Source organism: Schistocerca piceifrons, chromosome 3 (genome assembly GCF_021461385.2).
Source record: "Schistocerca piceifrons isolate TAMUIC-IGC-003096 chromosome 3, iqSchPice1.1, whole genome shotgun sequence".
Taxonomy (NCBI): domain Eukaryota; kingdom Metazoa; phylum Arthropoda; class Insecta; order Orthoptera; family Acrididae; genus Schistocerca; species Schistocerca piceifrons.
In genome coordinates, this window is record NC_060140.1 from 116153215 (window position 1) to 116170444 (window position 17230).

At 41.8% G+C, this 17230-nt stretch overlaps 1 long non-coding RNA gene across 1 annotated transcript in view; it reads right to left on the minus strand.

Annotated features, from left to right (window-relative positions):
• Positions 1 to 17230, minus strand: part of LOC124789621 — a 347522-nt gene that overhangs the window by 45186 nt on the left and 285106 nt on the right. The window lies entirely within an intron of this gene.

Genomic DNA, 17230 nt, shown 5'->3' on the forward strand with positions numbered 1-17230 from the left:
TTTTTTTTCTCTTGTTGGCAACTATGCAAGTGTTTGGAATGCCTACTGTTGTAGGTCTCTCAGGTAAGAAGGCTCTATTGTTGATATTTAGGCGGCTTTCTGCCTGTAAAAAGCAGGAAGAGGACAGTATTTGGTGCTTCAATTACTGAATACCTTTTATGAATAATAGTATGTCTTGGAATAAGAAGTTAAGTATATCTTCAGTCGTCATGTACCACACAATTTTTGAAACTATTGCTTGATTATAATGTCTAAGAAGCTGAAATAAGTGATATAGGTTAGCCATAAAATGCGATTCATTGTTACGGTTCCTAATCTAGTTTTTGATTGTGTGTTGCAGAAAAGACAGATCTGAAACAATTATGAGATTCATTCACTCATGTGATAACGTAAAAACCTCAATGTAAATCATAAAATTTGAAAACTTCATCCTGTAATAGATATGCTAAGAAAAGTGTTTTCTCTCCATTTTCAGCTTGAGCAGAACAGTCAATACAATGATTCCATCTTTCACAGAGGCCGGTCTGTGCGTGACATCCTGGCTATTCTCGAGGCGGAGGAAGACTATGCAACAGATGTATCTATTGAGCCTCCTGACGCTAATCTGTAGTCGGTTGAAGCTTCTGGCGAAGAAGATGGAGGTCAAAAGATAGATAATCTTGGACTAAGAAAACTTCGTGCTGGTGGAGAAGCGGTTTCAATCAACATAAACAGGCTAGGTGGTGAACCTGAGACTGATCGCCCTCACGATGATAAACCAGAAAATATTAGTTCAAATGAGACAGGAAAGCTGCAGGTCTTAACAACTGTAATCATAGATTTCCTGAGAGAGATCATAGGAAAAACAGAAGCTTCTCTCTAGTTTAGTGCTTTAAAATGTTTTGAAATGGTGAAATGGTTTATGTTCTCTTCAATGAATCAGCAAAATATGCTCTGTTCAGGAAAAGCCCACATCCCAAAATAACACATGAAGAGATAAAAGGTTTTCTTCGACTATAATTCTCTATCTATCAGACGACGTTACTGGGATTAAAGGTTGGACATTAAAAATTGAATTGGTGCACAACGTGATGAGAAGAGACAGATCTAAAACAATTATGAGATTCATTCACTCATGTGATAAAGTAAAAACCTCAATGTAAATCATAAAATGTGAAAACTTCAACCTGTAACAGATACGCTAAGAAAAGTGTTTTCTCTCCATTTTCAGCTTGAGTAAAATTTAGATTATGATGAGAACATATAAGCTATTTTGGTATGCGTGGGGCCGCGCGGGATTAGCCGAGCGGTCTAAGGCGCTGCAGTCATGGACTGTGCGGCTGGTCCCGGCGGATGTTCGAGTCCTCCCACGGGCATGGGTGTGTGTGTTTGTCCTTAGGATAATTTAGGTTAAGTAGTGTGTAATCTTAGGGACTGATGACCTTAGCAGTTAAGTCCCATAAGATTTCACACACATTTGCACTTATTTTGGTATATGTGGGTGCGACAGTTTCTGAGAGGAAAACCCATTAGATTTGGATACAGAGCGTAGTGCCTAAACGCAAACATGGGGTATTTAGCGGATTTTCAAATACATCAAGGAAGTCGTCTCCAAAGAAATGAAGTGTACATTTGGAAAATGTGCGGCACTTCCGTTTCAAACGATCTTCCTAAAAAAGTTAAAATCTGCCCTAGAGGTTTTGTTTTGTGCAACCGGTTTACGTCACCAACATTATTGTTGTTGTTGTTGTGGTCTTCAGTCCTGAGACTGGTTTGATACAGCTCTCCATGCTACTCTATCCTGTACAAGCCTCTTCATCTCCCAGTACCTACCGCAACCTACATCCTTCTGAATCTGCTTAGTGTATTCATCTTTTGGTTTCCCTCTACGATTTTTACCCTCCACGCTGCCCTCCAATACTAAATTGGTGATCCCTTGATGCTTCAGAATATGCCCTACCAACCGATCCCTTCTGCTAGTCAAGTTGTGCCACAAACTTCTCTTCTCCCCAATCCTATTCAATAGTTCCTCATTAGTTATGTGATCTACCCATCTAATCTTCAGCATTCTTCTCTAGCACCACATTTCAAAAGTTTCTATTCTCTTCTTGTCCAAACTATTTATCGTCCATGTTTCACTTCCATACATGGCTACGCTCCATACAAATACTTTCAGAAATGACTTCCTGACACATAAATCTATACTCGATGTTAACAAATTTCTTTTCTTCAGAAACGCGTTCCTTGCCATTGCCAGTCTACATTTTATATCATCTCTACTTCGACCATCATCAGTTATTTTGCTCCCCAAATAGCAAAACTCCTTTACTACTTTAAGTGTCTCATTTCCTAATCTAATTCCCTCAGCATCGCCCGACTTAATTCGACTACATTCAATTATCCTCGTTTTGCTTTTGTTGATGTTCATCTTATATTACCGGTTCACCTAAAAGTACGAGATTACGGTGCAACAGGAACTGTTCGAGAGAAATGTCTGGCTAAGGAATGTCAACTTATACTCTCTTATATGATGTCCAAAAGCGCAGCAAGGAAGGTGGAATTATTATCACCAGATGACTAGATAATTCTGCAGCAACAAACGCTTCGAGCAGCCATGGCATCAATCCAGTGAGCTCTTTGGGCCGATACTCCAGACAACAGAAGAAAAGAATCCTTGTACCCTGATCACACATTACTGGAGAATTCCTTGTACGCCGAACACATGTTATTGGAGAATACAACAATAGTATGGGGGGAACTGACTGAATTGACGAAAATATAGCATTATGCAGGTGAGTATCAGAGGAAAGATACGGTGGTGGCCTATTTTTACATGGCTACTGGATGTGTCGGCACATAATACACGTGGCTTTTCTACGAATACGCCACAACTGCATGGTTTTCTATGAATACGCCACAGGTGCTACATTGTGAATTGTTACCTGAGTTCCAATGCAACTATCCCTAGAGGTTGTGGTCTCCCTGTTGATAAGTCATATCAAGGTAGAGGGCAGCATGACATCAGATACGATGAGAAAAATCACCTGGTAGCTATAGTGTCAAAGAAAAAAGAAGATGCTGCACTGCCGAAAAATGCAAAGGAATTCCCAGAACAACTGCTGCAAATGTGATAGAATGTTTCGAATCATATCAAATGTATGCTTGCTGCGCAACATTCTGAGGTAACGAATGATGAGGTGTGGGAAAAACAGAAGAGAATCGAAGCGTTTGAGATGTAGCGCTACAGAAAAGACGTTGAAAATTAGGTGGACAGATAGGATAAGGAATGAAGAGGTTCTTCGCAGAATCAGCAAAGAAAGGAATAAAGGAATACGTGGAAAATACTTACAAGGGAAGGGGCAGGATGGTAGCAAATGCGCTAAGACATCAGGGAATAACTTCCATGGTACTACAATGAGTTGTAGAAGGTTGTATTGTGTCACAGTCGAGCAAGTATCGAATTATCAAACGAGACATAGTTCTGCAGAATTTGTAAATATGTGATTACTGCCAATGGTCGAATTTGGTTTATTTGGAGAATTTTAAGTAAGTGTGGTTCATCTGTAAAGGAGACCGCATATAATACGCTAATGTGCCCCATTGTTGAGAACTGTTTGAATGTTTGGTGTCCGCACCAGGTCGGATTAAAGGAAGACATCGCTGCAATTCAGAGGTGGACTGTTAGATTTGTGACTGGTAGGATCGAATAACACGCAAGCATTACGGCGATGCTTCGGAAACCCAAATGTGAATCACTGGAGGGAAGGAGGCGTTCTTTCCGAAAAACAGTTGATAGGTGTCCTGTATAATTTTGGTATGTGAATTTTTGGTATCTGAATCGACTGTAAGCGAGCAGCGATGTGTTTAAGCTGTATCGCAGAAGTTAAGCTTATCTTTGAGCTGCGCGAGAGCGCTGGGGAGCAGTCGAAGTTCAGCTGTGTTTGAGTAAAGCAGACAATGTTTAGCTCTGGCAGCGAGTGGAATCGAAGTGCAACTGTGTTAGAGTTATGTTGATAACTTTAAGCAGTGTTAGTGATGAAGCTATGGCAATATTATGATTCAAATTAAAATTTATCTTTTTGTGCAATCAACATGATTACGAAATCGATTTGAGAAGGAAGAAATCTAATGTCAGGTAAACACAATAATGATGTTATTATTTTTCACTATTGCTGCGCCACTGAACTAACTTGGTTACTGAACTGACGGTTGTTAGATTTGAAAGATAGAAAAGTGTATTGTTTGGATGTTGAGAAGTTCATTAAATTTAAAATCCGCCTTTAGCACTTGTTCTCAAAGTGATGTCATTCATGCGCATATTTCATTTTCTTAACAACCTTTCTCTTACAATTCTTATTAATGGATGAACCAACCAAGTATGTTCGATTTGCAATTAACAGAGAACTCACTGCATCTCTCGAGTCTCTCTGTGCAGATGCAGTAATTTGCAGCTGTAGCATAGCGGCGTGCAAGACAGAGCAGTACTGTAACGCTTTATCCACATTTGCGCAGATTAGAGGTAAGGAGAAAACATTTTGAATGTTTTATTTACTCAACCAGGGCCAACTTCCGTTATTCAGAAACAGTTTTTGTGATCAAATTTTGCAGAACTAATTAATCTAGTTTTCATGTCCATGTTATTCGGGCAGTTTATACTGTTGAAAATTCCTGCAGTCAGATTGCTAACTTCTAAAATATGAAACGCTTCTCGTTTCATTGTGACAATTAATTATTATTACAGAGCAGCTTTGCTTTCACAATACGACAATTGCTTTATTATCGCAGCTCAGGCTTACAATCAGAAACAGAGTACTTTCACTATATTATTTACAAAACTTTCAGAGTATTGAGAAAATTGAGAGAACCAGCCTGCATCTGCAGCTAACTGCAGAACGATTTTACTGCCTCCAACAGACATAGCGTATAAGGTCCACGAAGATAAGATACGAGAAAGTAGGGCTCCGACGGAGACACACGAACAGTCGTTCTTCCATCGCGCAATCTGCGAGTGGAACAGGGAAGGAAATGACTAGTGGTGGTACAGAGCACCCTCCGCCACGTACCGTACGTTGGCTTGCGCAGTATGTATGTAGATATAGATGAAACACTGTAGGCCAAGGCAGAGAATGCTATAAACTAAACTAATTTCCGTCCTAACAGAACTCGGAAGGCCTAACGGTGCTGACCGACCACCATGTCGTCCTCAGCCTACAGGCGTCAGGGGATGCGGATAGGGAGGGTCATATGGTTAGCAGACCGCTCTCCCGGCCGTTGTGTTTTCGCTACTTCTCAACCAAGTAGCTCCTCAGTTCGCCTCACAAGGGCTGAGTGCACCCCGCTTGCCAACAGCAGCGCTCGGCTGACCGGACTGTCGCCCATCCAAATGCTAGCCAAGCCTGACAGCGCGTAACTTCGATGACCTGACGGAAACCGGTGTTACCACCGCGGCAAGGCCGTTGGCTGCAGTTAACTGAGGACATAGGGTGCAACTCCTCTTCTGAGATGAAAAGATTCTCACAAGAGAGGAATTTGTGGCGAACCGCATCAAACCAGTCACATGAGCGATGAACCCCTCCCCCTTTCCAAAAATAAGTGTATTGTAGTCTGTCAAACGAGATTCAGTTCTACCGAATTTGTAATTACTTGTACTGCTTTCTAGATCAAATAACAGAGGCATCCCAATTCCAAACGATATATCAAATTACCAAACTGAATGGATAAATCCCTAAGGTTGGCAATCCGGTCTCAGCGAAAAAGAAGTTGCTTCATCTTCATTCTTAGTGAAAAATACTGGAAACGTAGCACAACCAAAAATATACAGGTCTGGCGTTATTGCCTTAGTAATAACTGCTCACAGGGGTTGGACGCGATTCAGGAGTAGGGAGCCAGATCAGCTCGAGAAATACGCGGTTTTCGTATGTGGAGATAACGAGCTCACGGCGGCTCCCTTCTCGCGAAGTTAACGGTGGGGGTAGCTGGGGGTCCGCGATGCTTCGAAGGGTGCAGCAGGCAGGGACTCTCGTTGCTGGCGCTCTCGGCCTGAGAGGCCTTCTGAGGTGAGTCACACTCTTGTTGCGCCGTCTGACTCATCTGCCGCTGCGCCTATGAATTACTCATGAGCCTCGCTGGAGATACAACAACGCTCTGCTCGCAGAGTGCTCACTTCCCACATCACCACACCTGGAGACGCATCCAATAGTCAAGCATGGCTCCTATGAGATCAAGACAGTGAACAGAAATTTCAGAAAACGGCACGAACACAATATAAGAAATCTTTTTTCGGGTAGGTAACACAGTGGTACAAACTGTTTCAAATGACAACATTCTACTATATGCTGGTTTGCTTGATAGCTTGGCAGCTTGTACTCACGTACGTCAATTGTCGCTTGATATTTGGGAGCAATCGGAAAACCGAGCGGGAACTTGAACTTCCCATATTCCTTCTCACAGGTGCGAATAGGACTGCGTATTGAGAGTTCCGTACCAACTTAATTATGTATATACACAGTTCATGCATTCCATGACTCGAGAAACTCGACGATTTTTGGCTGTTACCGACACTGATACTAGCAAGGTATCGGTCGCACGAATTCCAAGACTTTCGAGAAAGTTTTAATTTGAAATTTGATGTCAAATAACAAATCTCAAAATAAATATTTTTTCGTTAGAAGCTCACGATGTGTTGTTGTCGGTTGCGTTATTGCCTTCTGCGTTTATTGCTGACACGTGTTACTGATAGGTGTTGGAGTCTCGTGTTACTGATAGGTGTTGGAGTTTCCAAGACCGTGCCTCGTGAACTGCGTGCCTGTTTTCTTCAGTACAGTACCCTAAACCTCGAAATGTGTTCGTACGAATGTGTCAGTTTTAGCTTTCCCGAGTTTGATGAAATTGTTAGACGGTTTATGCAGGAAGGTGTCAGTGATATGCATGAAGAAATAAACGAAATAGACAACGATTTTACATTAGCCGCCGGCCGCTGTGACCGAGCGGTTCTAGGCGCTTCAGTCCGGAACCGCGCTGCTGCTACGGTCGCATGTTCGAATCCTGCCTCGGGCATGGATGTGTGTGATGTCCTTAGGTTAGTTAGGTTTAAGTAGTTCTAAGTCTAGGGGACTGATGACCTCCTCAGATGTTAAGTCCCGTAGTGCTTAGCGCCATGTGAACCATTTACATTAGCCAGTGATCACGGTTCTGCTATCGGACAACGAGTATCAAATATGTGTGTGTGTGTGTGTGTGTGTGTGTGTGTGTGTGTGTGTGTGTGTGTGCATTCCTAACAGACCAAACTGCTGAGATCATTGGTCCCTAGACTTACACACTACGTAAACTAACCTTAAACTAACTTATGCTAAGAACAACTCACACCCATGCCAGAGGGACGACTCGAACCTCTGGCGGGAGGGGCCGCGCAATCCGTCGTGACATGGCGCCTACAAGAATATGATTCAGAGGCAGATTTCAGGGAAGTTGTGATGAGGATCGTTCTGTTTCTTCAATGAAATAGTTAAAGCATCTGTTAAAATCGGACGTGTACTCATGGTGATAAGAAAAATGTAGTTCCCAGCTATGAATGTCGATTTGACAGACTTTTTTTTGCATCTACCGGTTAGAACTTTTATGCGCAAATTTAAACCCTGGAATTTAAATTTATTTGGAAATTTATTTGCTACAGAGATTATATAATTTTTCGGAATGTAAAATTCATACTCTGACAGTCAATTTACGTGTACTATTTAAAAGAACCACACATAATTATGTGCTTTTGTGTGACAAATAGTAAAATGCTGCAGGCTTTGTTTATTGCAATAAAATAAACTAGGAGCATCTACATAACACTTACATAGTTGTAAAAATAAATGTTATGTAGCATAAACTAAAAATTTCATATGATTTTTGCCTTAAATCTCGGTTCAAACGGTCCCAGAGACCCCACCTCGTGTTATACGTTACGTACCTCGCGAGTTAAGGGTTTATTCTAGGGATAAGGGAATTAACCTATAGGTTTTGATGAGCGATTTTGCGAGTATCAAAATATGACATAAATGGCCGTATCTTTTGATTTCATTGACTTAGAAGCTTAACATTTTTACACCATCAAGGGACCAAGGACATTAATATGTGACATAAATTTCAACTTGATGCATCTATGTATCTCTTTAACAATCGGGCAACAACAGAGACGGACAAAAAAGTGATACTGTAAGGGTTCCGTTTTTACCGGTTGAGATACGAAACCCTAAAAATGAACAGCTTTCTCTGTTCCTTCAAATTAGCTTTTCCTGTACGCACTTATGGATGCCATCAACAATGTAACGCTGACTGGGGTTTGATAGGTTAGTGTGGCGATCTCGGAGTTTCTACTTCGTCGTACGTGATCTTTGGAACTGTATCTGTTGCTGCTGCCCAATTGACAGAGCTGGTTGAAGACGTTTATAAATTTATTCATTATCTTCGAAGGTGAATTATTCCACAAGCACACTTTATTTTTATTTATTTATACTTCATTTTCTGCGATTAGCTTCAGGACCCAGCACATTTCTCAAGTGTTCATTGATGTATACATGTATGTATGAACACAGACTAACGGCGATGCCAAATTTAAGCTCAGCTGTAGACATGAATGAGCTCTTGAGAATGGTACTGGGATCCCGAAACCAGTCGTAAAAAATGAAATACAAATAAATAAATAAAAAAGAATAACTGTAGAACTACTGTTTCCAAAACAAATTTTTAAGACAATGTTTTCGTTGTCGCACTACGTTATCACGTGTAAGCAATTTCTTCTGCCTCTCCGCGGCTTGCTTCGTCTCGCGCAGGAGTCATCGTCAAAATTATTGTTGGCTTGCGCCTTCTTCTGTTTCCTAGCGAGAGGTGGCGCTGTCGTTAGGACACGGGGCTCACTTTCGTGAGCGTATGGTGAATGCCGGGTTGGTCCTTCTGAAAAGGACACACTTGGTTTCCTTCCCCATTTATGTTAAATCAGAGACTGTGCTCTGTCTTTAATGACACTGTTGTCGACGTGGCGTTAAATACTTATATTTATTTCTTCTGTTTCCTGACATACTTCACAGTGGGAACCATCGCTTTGCTTCGGCAGCCGCGCAGGAAGGAAGCAAAAAGCGTTATGATTCAACACCATGATCGCAGAAGGTAAACCAAATGAACACCAACATGAAAGCTGTCTTAGTTTGAATCTTCGACACGAAACTGATAGTGTACCTTGCATTCGTTACCAAAAATAATTCATTAACCTGTGTTATAGGTGAACGCTGTCTTCGTTTGCTTCTTCGATGCGAAACTGATAGTACACCACGTATTCGTTACCACAAGTACCTCAGTTAATCTTATCTTCAAAAGTAATCTCGCGGAATTGTCGAAACTAGGTCAGAAGCACCGGCGTTCATACGTCAGGATTGTAACGGGAGCTGTTCAAATTACAGGCTATGCAAACCACAGGCGATCGTGTGATGTACCCAGTGGCACCCCATAACATCACGCCTGGTGCTTGCCTCGTATGACGATAACGAATACAACCTGGTAACGTTCCCCATACGGATACGTACATCGCGACACTGTATGCAAAATCGGGACGCAACTGAAAGGACGACCCAGTGACACTCCTGCGTCCAGCACTGTTGAACGTTCCACTACCAGTGCCGCGTCAAGGACAACCGCAATACTCATCGCTTTGCTGACAGTGGGTGGTGTTCACGGGTCGTCCCACTTTCCGAACTGGAACTTGTATCGCTGCAAACAATCCCATTTTCTGACTCAGGTTTCGTGACGTGGCTGTACGATCGAACCAACAATGCGTCTATCCTCTCGGGAGCTAGTGTCGTGGGACCGTTCAATACGGCCCTTCTGCACCCGCAAGACAGTCGAGGGATCCAGACTGACGCGACTAACCATATCGATTGGCCACGATCCTGACAATGTGGAATTCCCAAACGTGCTGGTAGGTGCATCTCCTTCCTATGACCTTCTCACGAACAACCAACATTCAAAGGCTATTTGTGAATCCCAAACTGCCTGCGCAATGTTTTCTTACGTGCAGATTGTAGACGGTATTATAACTACATATTTTGTGAGATCACAACGAAATGCTTATCATTTGTCTATGCAACGCTAATGTAACATTTGTACCATCCGTCTTCATGATGTTGCAATTTTACTGGCCAGGAGTGTCCTTGCAACGGTATCTCAGCATAAAAATCATCTAATAACATATCCATTTCATTGACATTGTCGTTACAATTCTTATGCACATGTACGATGAAAGAAAGTCATCATTACGGCATGTGACGAACATTTTTGTGTACACTTGAAAATAACTTACAGCCTAAGTGGCTGATCATGGTTCGAAATAATGCACGTTTGTCAATAAATGCATCCAGGATGAAAGATGAATACGTATTCGGCTTTACACACGGTGCTCTAAGGACGATGGAAAATCTGCGCATTTAAAAACTGGGTAATTCCAGATATCACGTAGTTTCATTAACTTAATTTCAGTCACACGATACAAATTCCTATATGTCGTTTGTTCGTCACTCTCGAAATCAGGAATGTGTAACCAACAGTTTTGTAGCCAACAAACATGCTGTTTACATGAGATTCATTACAAAACGAAGAACTGGACCAGTTCCGTCGAGGTGATATCAAATGATCACATAGGAATGGCTATGAGACAAAGAAACTTCCGGATATCCATGATGACCCGGAATTTTACGAGCATAACAACAAAGTTCGCGGACAAGCTTTATATTTTTTACACATTCTACACTTCAAAGCAACCCTCTTGATCTTTCCATTCAGTTTATCTGACCTTCAGAGCGGCTTCTTACATCTACATAGATACTCCGCAAGCCACCGTACGGTGCGGGGGGGAGGATTCTCTGTACTACTACTTGCCATTTCCTTTCCTGTTCCACTCACAAACAGGGCGAGGGAAAAACGACTGTTTATAGGCCTCCCTATGAGCCCTAGTTTCTCGTACCTTATCATCGCGGTCCTTAGGCGCAATGTATGTTGGTGGCAGTAGAATCATGTGGCAGTCAGCTTAAAATACGAGTTCTCTAAATTTTGACAGTAGTATAGTCGCCTTCCTTCTAGGGATTCCCATTGAGTTCCCAGAGCATCTCCGTAACACTTGAGTGTTGTTTGGTATCAAATCTAGCAGCTTAACTCTGAATTCCTTTGATGTCTTCCTTCAATCCGACCTGGTTCGGATCCCAAACATCCGAGCAGTATTCAAGACTGGGTAGCACCAGCTACCCATATGCGGTTCCTTTACAGGTGAACCACTCTTTCCTAAAATTCCTCTAATACACCGAAGTCGACCATTTGCCTTCCCTACCACAGTTCTCACAAGCTCGTTCCGCCTCATATTACTTTACATTGTTCCTCCCAGCTATTTAAACGACTGGACTGTGTCAAGCAGGACATTAGTAATACTGTATCAGAACATACACGTTTGATCTTCCTTCTCATCCGCATCAACTTACATCTTTCCACATTTAGGGCTAGCTGCCATTCATCACACCAACTGGAAATTTCGTCTAAGTCGTCTTCTATCTTCCTACAGTCACTCAACTTCGACACGTTACCGTACACCACGGCATCATCAGCAAACAACCGCAGATTGCTGCCACCCTGCCCGCCAAATCATTTATTCAACAGCGCTCCTCTCGCACTCCCTTGGGGCATTCATGACGATACCCTTGTCTCTGATGAACACTCGCCGTCGAGGACAACATAATGGGCTCTATTATATAAGAAGTCTTCGAGTCGCTCACATATCTGTGAACATGTTCCATAAGCTCGTAACTTCCATTGACAGCCTGCAATGGGGCCGTGTGAAATACTTTCCGGAAATCTAGAAATATGGAACCTGCCCGTTGCCCTTCAACCATAATTACCAGCATATCATGTGAGGAAAGGGCAAGCCCAGTTTCGCACGAGTCATGCTTTCTAAAATCATGCTGATTCTTCATGGCGACATTTCCAATTTTTTGAGTTGTTCGAAACAAAAAACCACAGGTGGCCAAACCAGAGGAGTAGAGAGGGCGTTCGAGGACTGTGGTGCCCATTCGGGCTACAAAAATGCCTAATTTTTCTCTTTTCGGCTACCGAGGATTCTCCATGAAAAGTTTTGACATGTTTATGTAAGAACGAACGCACAGTCTTTCGATCAATTCCGATGATTTCAGCGACGTTTCCTACCATGAGGCGACGATGCGAGATGGTGGTTTTTTCACCACCTGTGCTGAGTGCTTGACCCCTTGTTCGCTCGTCGTCCTATGTTTAACTTCTCTTGTCTGATCTCCAACAACCACTTAGAGAACGAAAATTTTCTCAGAAGACGCTCTCTGTAAACACGTTTCATCATTCGTTTACCACTCTTTCACAAGGAATTTCTGTACAACTTTCCGCTTCTGAAATTTTCTTCGCCAGTGTAACAAAAGATGAGTTTACGAAAACAGAAGTGCACTCGGTATAACGTTGACCAAGAAACTGACAACCGAGAAGCTTGTTCGTGAGTGAACAAGCACAGAATCGCAGTGTCAACCTTCCAGTGTTATCGCGCTCACACAGTACTCAGTTAGCCAGCTTTATTGCCATACTTCGTTTAACACATTCTGACTTTCATAGTTTGCTTACGTAAAGCTGTGCTCCCTCACTGACACTATGACTCCTCTGGGGTACTTTGTACTATAATGCAGTTTTATTGTCAGATATATTAAGTGAGACAGTCTAAGATTCAGCCATAATAGGTGATCTTGATAACTTACATACAGCAAGGAAACGCACGAGAGAGGCCCTGTTATGCAAATGATGAACGGATGATCTCATAGTAATATAAGACGTCTCATTAATCGTAAGGAATGCCGGGAAACTTTTAAGTATCTTCTTTGCATTTTTATTAAGACTCACAATGGTTTAACAGCTTAGCAAGGAAACATTTTTCCAGCTGGTATAGTGATCTGTCGCTAATAATGTAAAAGAAAAGAGAATTTGTTTTGTGCAAACAGCACACAAATGCCATTGACGTTAAGTATAAATGTGCGTTACGAAATGTTCTCTGTCAGTTCCTACGGTACATCAGATTGCTATGAACACCTATGTAACAATGTGTTTCTTTCTCTATCCCTAGACTTTACATAGCTCTTAATGTATGACACCTGGATATATATTAACAGACGAAGGATACTGGACGATTTCCGTTCAGAAACTTAGTTTCAGACCTGTCTGTAGTTTTCAAGGGGATAGCGATTGTCGATCAACTCAGCAGATATCCATTTCAAGTACATTAACAGGAACGCAAGCTGTCATTAACCTCAATTGTCTTACAAATACCAATGTGGCTACCTGGGTCGAGTGCCTTCTTCTTATCCTGAAATCGCAGAGATAGTGCGATGTGAGTCTCTTACGTTCCATATACGGAACAAGTGTTGCAATTTAATGGCCAACTCTCAAGGCACTATTAAGCCATTTTCATGTGCTCTTCTCGTTTACAATCTCCTGATACTAAGCAACGCTTTACGGGAAAGGTGCGTTCTCACGAAACTACGACATTTTAGAAAAGGGGCATTCTGATATAAGACTTAACTGATGGAGTCAGGGTTGCTTTCTTTCACGCAAGAACCAGGCACGCAAAAACACCGAGGTCGACCCTGGCTATTCTGGTAACGCTGAAGATAATACGCCTGACGTAAGTTATTACGATAGCTAAAAAGATGCGCGAAAGAATGAATTGAAAATATTCTGTTGGTATCTGATGATAAATTGGAGTTGCCACATTGTTCTATACATAGTACTACGGTTTCGTTTCTTTTTCAACAGAAACCTTATTTATTGTGAGGCGACTCACTTCTACTTTATTTTTACAATGTTGTACTAACAAAACACCATTCGTTACTGGTGCGGAATTCTTCGAGTAGCGATGACGCAGAGATGATAGACATGTACTCAGTGAGTTTATAGATTTGTTGGTACGTGACTACCTTATTTTTCCATCTTTGCAACTACAAGGAAATGCGTGTTTTGTCTAAACGCGTCTAGTTTTATTGAAATAAAACATCATCACTGGCCTGTGATGAACGATATTTACAGACTGGCTTAATTTGTAAATATATTTCGCTACAGACTACTGATGACGTTTTATTTCAATAAAACGAAACGCGTTTTGGTATAAAAAAAATAAAAATAAGAAAACCACATATTTTCTTGTAGTTGCAAAGACGGAATTGAAATACCTTCAATAATTATAAAGCAACTATGAGCCATATGGCCACAAAAAGAAGATTTTATTGACTGCTTAAGTACTCGCAGAATCAGAAAAAATGAAACAGCCGCTCATACACACGCGGTCGAACAGACGATGTCTTTGAAAATAATATTCATTATAAGATGACACATACTATTTGTTTTGTTCTCAGTCATTAATTATCGATTAACACTACATGTCACGACACAAAAGTACAAAACTAGCAAAACAATACAAGAATTTTCGGTCGAGAAGCATCCCATTCGAAATTTACAAGCCAAAACAAAAATCGACAACCAGAGAAGTATGCAACCACACACATATATTATACACTGTCTCTAACTGATTCTACCTCTGAATGGGCAAACACAGTAAATATATACACTGTCTGTAGCTGATTCTACCTCTGCATGGGCAAACACAGTAAGGGCCCATTTAAAAACCAGATCCTCGTCCGAGACAGAATTCTAACCAGCAACCTTTGCTTAATGAAATAGCATCTTTACCCTAAAACCTTGGATGGTCGAGTGCCCTCCAGGATGACTAAACAACCGTCAATAAACACACCATGAGTTGCACTAGTAAAGCATGTGGCCGACTGATACGACGTGAGCGTATAGCGTGAACTGCTGCTAGATCTCCATCGTCCACGTATGGATCACATATGAGTTCGATCTCGAACCGTCTATAACGGCTATGCTTTCTGAAGCAACATGTGACCGAAGTGTTGTTTATGAACAGCTTCACAGTTGACTTATTTCGGAAAGGCATTTGGGTAGGCATCACGTGTCGAGGCAGCTGCTTCTGGAGCCTCAAGATCCTATGGTGATCAGCGAGATATCGCATAAGAGTCAAGTCAGGGCTACAGGTTTTATAATGAAGCATCTGGATCGAAGACTACTCAAGAAGCTACGTCATTTTTGCGGTGCAGTAATATGGCTCGTTGACATGGTGGAGCACGATCGAACGCAGGCCTTATCTTGGAAATTGATTCACAATGCATTTGCAACAGTCTAGACGTCTAAACCGCAGAATATCACATGATTTACTTTCTGGCCTTGAACCGCAACAATGCAGTAGCGATGTGATCACTTTCTGCACGTAACGTGCACATAATTCTTTTCTCCCCCCTTCGTTCTCTTTGCGCTTCTTCTGTGCACGTCTTTTCTGGGAAGACATAAAAAGCATGACTGCCACAGCAAGACTAGTATTAGTGCAGCCATGTTTCATCAATAGTCCACCGTGCAGAATCGAATTTGTGACAGAATTCTATACGCGGTTTTTTGTTCATTGGTTTGAATGGGCGGCATAAAACGACTGCAGATATTTTTAACATACACATTATTATGCGTGATCTTATAAACCGCTTCCTATCATATACAAAGAGTGGATTCAGTTTGTTTACAGGAGCTGACGTCTAAAGAGACCTTCGTCTTTAGGCGAGTTCCCTCAAAAAAAAAAAAATGTTCAGGTGTGTGTGAAACCTTATGGGACTTAACTGCTAAGGTCATCAGTCCCTAAGCTTACACACTACTTAACCTAAATTATCCTAAGGACAAACATACACACCCATGCCCGAGGGAGGACTCGAACCTCCGCCGGGACGAGTTCCCTCGCCACACTGTTTTTTAGGAAGGTCCAGTCACCAAAAGCCTGCTCCAAACATTCTAAAAGTCCTACTTTAAAAACCTTAAATTATAATCTAGCGCAAATGTTCCTGTTTCGATCCATTGCTTCCTCTGTCTAATGCGTATATCAAAACAAACGAAGTGCAGATGGCCCACTCAGTGCAAGAATTACGGTCAATCAACTGATAATCAAATGCAATCGGGAATACCCGAAATGTTCAGACTCGCCCTTGTAATGCGTAAATTATTTACACGGATGTGTCCTCTTTCACTATCGACACGCGTAACAGTGGACATAGTCACAAATGGATTGATGCCACATTCGTGAACGTTGTCGATAAATATTCACTTTGAATATGTAGGCGAGGACACTGAATGGTCTTTAGGCCCTTCTCTTGCTTGACGTTTGCTCCACTGACGCGCTGTACACAGTATTTACGACTAATTCCCAGAGTTACATGTTGTTAGTCGAGTCACATACGTTCAACAAGATGCGCCACTACCTCGCTTTGTACATGGTGTTGGTATCTTAACAGGGTAATCCTGAAACATAGCTGCCATGATCACAGCATTCACATACCAGACACTGACATTTTTCTTTTTATTTGCTCATGTAAAAGTTCTCGTTTTCGAGAGACGTGCAATGGTTAAAAAGAATCCAAGATAAGAAATGCTGACGCTTGCGACCTTGTCCAAACAGTGACATGGTTGACAGAATGAATGCAGCAGAGCTTAACACGGCCTTGCCATGCCTATATCCGAAATTGGAATGGCAGCATCTATTGCCTTCTGTTGGCTGTCAAAAAAGCTTCTGCTTTTGACTGAGGTTTGCTACTTCTACGTTTCTTCGTCATCCATAAAACACACTGTAAAAACTTCCGCACTATCGGTTTCGCAGCACTAAACCAGACGTTTCTTCTACAGGTTGCAAACGTAGCATAAATTTAGATGGACAAGAGTCTCACTTCCATAAAATGTCTTTCAGCTCTCATTCGCAATTTTATAGCTTATACTGAGTAGTACTTAGAACTAAGGAGACAAAAAAAAAACGCTTGTAAAAAGTCGTTCTTCACTTCTAAAATCTGATTTTGCGGTGAGGAGAGGGGAAATTATCCATAATCTTTAGAATCGTTGTTACAAGTTCCTTAGTTGATGCAGCGTGCCAAGAATACCAAATTTCAGGCGTTACCTCTCATCTCGGATAACGTAGAGGCCGACGGTCTTCACTTAACGACCGATAGCAGCTGCGTTTGCTTAGACTTGTCAGTGCTAACAGACAAGCAACACTGCGTGAAATAACCACAGAAATCAATGTGGGATGTAGGACGAACGTATCCATTACGACAGTGCGGCGAAA